Source organism: Anomaloglossus baeobatrachus, chromosome 6, assembly GCF_048569485.1.
Source record: "Anomaloglossus baeobatrachus isolate aAnoBae1 chromosome 6, aAnoBae1.hap1, whole genome shotgun sequence".
In the NCBI taxonomy this organism is placed as follows: Eukaryota; Metazoa; Chordata; class Amphibia; order Anura; family Aromobatidae; genus Anomaloglossus; species Anomaloglossus baeobatrachus.
In genome coordinates, this window is record NC_134358.1 from 426,647,318 (window position 1) to 426,653,317 (window position 6,000).

The 6,000-nt window shown below is 43.2% G+C and overlaps 1 long non-coding RNA gene across 1 annotated transcript in view; it reads left to right on the forward strand.

Moving 5' to 3' along the window:
* The window catches only part of LOC142243344 (uncharacterized), a 106,362-nt gene extending 102,425 nt beyond the window's left edge, over nucleotides 1–3,937 (forward strand). The window contains exon 3 of the long non-coding RNA XR_012724352.1: nucleotides 3,825–3,937. This is a non-coding gene — a long non-coding RNA (uncharacterized LOC142243344). The remainder of the gene's footprint in view (nucleotides 1–3,824) is intronic.
* The last annotated feature ends 2,063 nt before the right edge of the window (nucleotides 3,938–6,000 follow it).

Sequence of the window (6,000 nt, forward strand, 5' to 3'; positions counted from 1 at the left end):
TTGCTGGGAGCGATGTATCGGCCATGAACGCCTCTCATCCTGCGCCAAATACAATGTGACCCGTTACCCCTGGCTTCCTCCCAGCTCGAGCTGTTCACTTCACATGTCTCCTCCTAATGAGCATCGAACAGCTGGTATAGTATTCGCTTATTGTTTTTGTGTGAATTGTGTCCACATACCACAGAATTACAGCAGGAGGAATAAGAGCTGGCTAGTGTTGAGGCTTGCTTTATGCCTTACACATATGGGGTCAGTTTTCCACATCATTCATGATTCATTAACGTATAACAACTTATATTATGTAACAATCTTTACTGATACGTATTGATGGCAGGGGACCAGATCCCAGATCGGCGCCATATTTAGTTCTGTTCACCCCTGGATGTTTCCTGTGACTCGGCATATCCAATATCATGTCATAATATAAGCCTGGGTCACAGAACACGTGGGGGGTCCACATAAATTACAGAATAGAAAACAAAGTACAGTATACTGTAGTCGTCAGTAAGGTTCGTCATGTTCTGCAGCAATATCTTCATAAGAGAGAATCTGTGAGATGGCTGGGTATGAAGACTTTTTATTGCGTTTTTGATGCACCGTTAAAAAAAAAAAAAAGCCCCGTTTTACAGTTTCAGTAAACTGGATGGGATTCCTAGAAATCTAATGCTTTCTGTGCTTCTTTTACGCTGCATAAACACGTCTGCAGTGCGTTCTTTAAATCCGCAGCAAATCCGTTCTCTTGTTCTGCCTTTTTTTTTTTATTTAAAAAAAAAGAACCTGTCAGGTCCCTTGGGCACGCAGAACCACAAGCAGTTCTGGGTGCATATGTATAATCCCCTCCTAACTGTCTCTGTATATAGTAAGCAGGGCATTAGAAAAAGTATTTCTAAAGATCGTTTGAGATGCTAATTAGGGCTGTAACTAGTCGCAAGGGCGTTACTTCGCTGGCTAGTTGGCCCACTTAACATGCTAGCACACCCCTGTGGGTGTGATAACCTGCTTTACAATGCCCAGTGTCATGGCAATGTGATACAAAGCCGCACATGCACGCGGCGTTGTACCTGTTAGCATTGACCTTTGACGCCGGATGTATGCACGCTGGCTTTAAAGACTCTCACTGCCCATGATAGGAAGTCGTCCACACTTATGGTAATGCACAATACTCCTTTCTGAAGCCTGGATACATACAGCCAACTTTTGACTAGTACACATGATCGGAAGTGGAGGCGACTTCCAATCATGGGCAGCATTTTGCTATTTCAGTCTGTGCGTGCAATAATATTTCTGGAATCACATAAGTTTTGTAGGTATTGTAAAAAGCAGCTTTTTATTAGCATGTATTTGCATAAAACAAAGTAAAAAAAAATGCCCTGTGTGAACATAGACTGACAAATATGCTTGCTTGCTTTTGTTAGCACAGTGCAAGGAAGGTTATAAATTAGTAGACAATCCCTTTAACAGTAATCTGCACAATTGTTAAAGGCCAAATTAGCTGGATCAGAATTATAGAATAAGGACTACACCTAAAATATAACTTTTAATATATATGCGGATAAAAGTGAGCATAGGCTCACAGGTTAGAAACAAAGGTGGCACGAATCCACCCAAACTAAAATTGGGCTAAATATAGAAGGCCCAAAATACTATGTCTCAGAATGGTACCACGGTAGGAGATTCCAAACTTATAGTTACTGGTCACCACCTGAGGCATAGACACACCAAGAACCAACAGTCAGAACCCCATCCAAGGGAAAATGTATGTCTGTGTGTATCAGAAAAAACAAAGGAAAACCTCCTAGACCATTATGAGCCGTATATTTCATAAATCCCACTCCAAGTGGGAACGGTCTTACCAGGTCCGGAGATTCCACAGGCATAAAGCATAGGTTAGAGGTTCAGGCAGGTGGCTGTTTCAACAGCGTATCTAGATCCCTCTGAGGCCTCAACCAAGACAGGCATATAGTCACCGTGCCCACTCCCAACGTTTCAAAAGCAGATCATCAGGGGAGTTCCAGTGGGGAAGTGCAGTCAAACGGTATCTCCACCGGATGACTATCAAAAAATGCCCAGGTCACGCATCGTGGTGTACAGATCGGACCCAAAGTTCATAAATGCCGGCAGAATATGTTTACACTGAGCTGCACAATAAATGCACCATTCTTCTTGATGTAGTTTGTTGCCAGAAATCTGCTTAAATCACTGCTTATTGCATAAAACAAACTTAGTTGTTTTTAACCTTTTACTTGTTTTTTTTTTTTTTCATAATAAAATGCAGAATATTATATATTTAGTTTAGCCATCTCTCCCCCCCCAAGCTTCATTACTCCCTGTAGTGTTTGAGTTTCAGTCACGGGGTGTTGCTGGAGCGGGTTCAGTCACTGCTCTGTGTACGTAGAGCGGTGACTGTAACCACGCCCCCCATATTGACTGACAGCTCGCTCTAATGATGAGTGGCTGTCAGTGCAAGGGATGTGGTTACAGCCACCGCTCTCTGACCACTTCTCCTCTGACCACCGGAGTTCGATGCACATACCTCATTACTCATGAACAAGCCTCTTTCCCGCAGTATAGAACCATGTGATTTCCCTAGAATTAAAGATACTGCGGTTCCTTCACATTCAGATTTAACCCTTTCTATGTTTCACCTCAACATTAAGTAGTTTGAGAATTCCATGTATTAAAACAGAAGAAAGATATCTATCCTATATATTGAATAGGATGAATTATATCCTCATGAGGATACTTTCAGTTATGGTATAGCAACCCTTTTGTGGTATGTCCGACATACCTGTCTTATTCTATTAGTCTCAGTCACTGAAGAAGGCCCATGCCGAAACTTTTTTTGTTATTGACTGTCTACACTTGAAAGAAATAATAAATAAAAGTAAAAAGATTTTTCACACAACAATCTTGAGTGCCGCAGTTTTTCTACTGTTGTGATGTTTTTGCTGACCGAGTGTTCCATGTAAAATCACATGGATATGTCCAATATTGATCGAAGTGTCAGATCAAACTTGGCAATGCAAGTCTATCGGTCCATGAAATAAATGGACAACACTCGGATGTCACCTCTGTGCTGTCCAATAGGAGAAGGTGCAGAAACCTTTTTTTTTCTTTTTCCTCATCAGTGAAAAAAAACTATTGTAACTGCCCAAACTTTATTGAAAGTCTGATGATACTCAGATTCAAATCAGTGATGAAACTCGGAGCAATTTTATTATACAGGAAAAGCCCTGACATCTGATAGAGGCGTAAGGCTACCGGCGCACCTCCGTGGGCAATGTCAGTGTGCCGCCCAGGCGACCCAGGGGCCAGTATAGTTTATTGAATCTATTCACACATCCATGAAAATCCCGGATCTGAGCGTGCGAGCCATGAGAGTCAGATTATGTCCAATTTTGATTTGATTTTGAGGATTGGATTAGGACATACTCAATATGGCTGTGTACTGTCTGAAAATTAAAAATAAATAAAAATTCACGTAGCACACAGATACTTATGCATATAGCCTTAATTAGACACAGATGCTGCTGACCATTTCACTGCCATCATCTGTACTCCAAATGAGTATGTTCTGATAGTGCCCCTGAAGGCAGGCAAATAGATTGGGGGAAATCAGGGGTTTGGAAGATACTTACATGCATTTCATTGCAGGAATGACGAGACAGTCTCTAATAAAGTGTTATAACTTTCCATGCTGGACAAAATTATAAAAAAATAAATATAATTGTACGTTGTAAATGTAACATCCCTTGTATTTGTTCTCTGCTACATGTAGGAAACCCTTCCACTTTGATAAATTCTCTTTTTTTTTTCCTCTACAGCTATCTGTTTATGACATTAGTAATCACACACTGGGAAAACCTATGGACTACTAGACCTCGGCATCAGCACTGCTTCAATCGATGGCAGTTTGCAGATTTCCGTGAAACCTGCCAAGCTGGACCCCACAGCTGTGCAACACGACACCTCGGCCGTCATCGTGCCCATTCCACTAGTAAGCGACCATGCAGTCCTAGCCTGTGCGGCAGGCACTGATGAAGAGCACTATGTAAGCGAAGCCGCAGGACCTGAAGATGCGCTGGATCCGAGAGAATACAGAGATGCCGGCACCATTACAGGTGTGTACTTGTGTGAGAGCTCAGGATTGGGACAGTTTGCCCTTGTCATAATATTGAAAAGACTTTATATGCGGATGTACTGTAAATCATGGGTGACTAAAATCATTGAGTTGGTGTCTGGTAAGGAAAAGGAGAATAAAAAAATGATCAACCTTGTCTTCCTTGTTGTTCCGTCTTGCATTAGGTATTCTGTACGTCCTGGTTGAGATATTGTTTAGCTGTAGTATATTAGGAGACTACGTTATCACAATCCTCCACCATATGCATTGCTTCTGGTATAAATAATACTATGCTACTATTTTATATTTGATCTTTCTTTTATTTAGGCAAATTATAGACCATCATAAACTGTATTCGTAAAAGAATATTCCTAACTTAAGGTCCATTTACACTGCAAGAAAATTGTGAACAAGTAATCTTAAGAATGCTTATTTAACAATAATCTTTCTGTGTAAACAGGCTGCTGATCACCCGATAAAGGAGAAGAATGCTCATTTGTTGGGTGAAATGATCTTTTGGGATACACAATACATCATCGTTCTTGGCAGCACATTATCCTGTGTAAACAAAACTTGCGCTGCCGAGAACAGTGGCAGCCTGTGCGGACTTAAAGGAGTTGTCCGACATATACTCCCAAAAAATGTTTAAGCTAATCTGTGCTGTATTGTCATATAAAACATCCCTACATTTTTTTTTTTCTGTTTTATAACTTTTGTTCCTCTTGAATTATCCTTTTATTCTCTGCAGACACTTTGTTTACCTGCAGCTCAACCAAACATGATGTCTTCCTGTGCTTGTTTGCCAAACTTTACAGTGAAAGCTGGCTCCGCCCGGCCTCACTGTCCAGCCCCGCCCGCTGCACACTCATTGGCTGTCAGTATTCTACCCAGCACTGACCTCTCATCGCTCCAGCAAAGGTGGACACATGACTACATTATATGTGTGGTGGATGTGAGGTGATTGTGCTGCCACAGATGAGATATCACTGCTCTGTATTTCCAATCATTGGTAGTACAGAGCAGTGATCCTGCTTCTCTCACCTGTTACAGCACAATCACCTCACATCCACTGCACATATAATGTAGTAATGTGCCCATCCCTGTCCCCATACTATAGTAATGTCCCCATCTTATAGTAATGTGCCCATCCCTGTCCCCATAATATAGTAATGTCCCCTTTCCTTGTGCCCATCTTGTAGTAATCTTCCATTGAGGTCCTATTCTTATAGCAATACTCTGTCCTGTAGAATTGCCCCCTAGTCTGCCAGTCTTCACACACACACAAAAAAACCAAACACAAATCCTTCTCACCTCTCCTCGTTCCCTCGGTTCCCTGTGCCCTGCCTCTTGTGGCCGCAGCCGTCTCCTTGCTGTTTGTTGCCGATGCAGGGGCACTGCAGTCACCGCTTTATATCAGAGGACTGATTTCCAGGCGCTGTGCAGGGACGAGCTCTCTATGCAGCTTCTCCTACTGATTTGCTACTGGCCTCTGATTGGCCGGCGGCTGATCATAGTTGTATACAGAGCTCGGCTCTGCAGAGCGCCCGGGAATCTGTCATCTGATATAAAGCGCTGACTGCAAAGCCCTTGCAGAGGCTGCGATCAGCAAGGGGCCTGCATGCCACAAGCAGTCATCTGATACACAGCGCTGACTGCACGTGCCCCCAGCACAGGCAGCAATCAGCAAGGGGGCCATTAGTCTGCGCGCCGCCAACAGCATGGGGGCTGCATGCAGAGTACAGGCAGCGAGACCCCTGCGCTATGGGATGTGTGAGAGGGTGCAGAGAAGAGGGCGGGGACTCCACGCACTGTACCTCCCAGCAGGGCAGTTACATGACGTCTGCTGTGATGCCCGTCTACAAGGCGAGCATAAGCTCCTG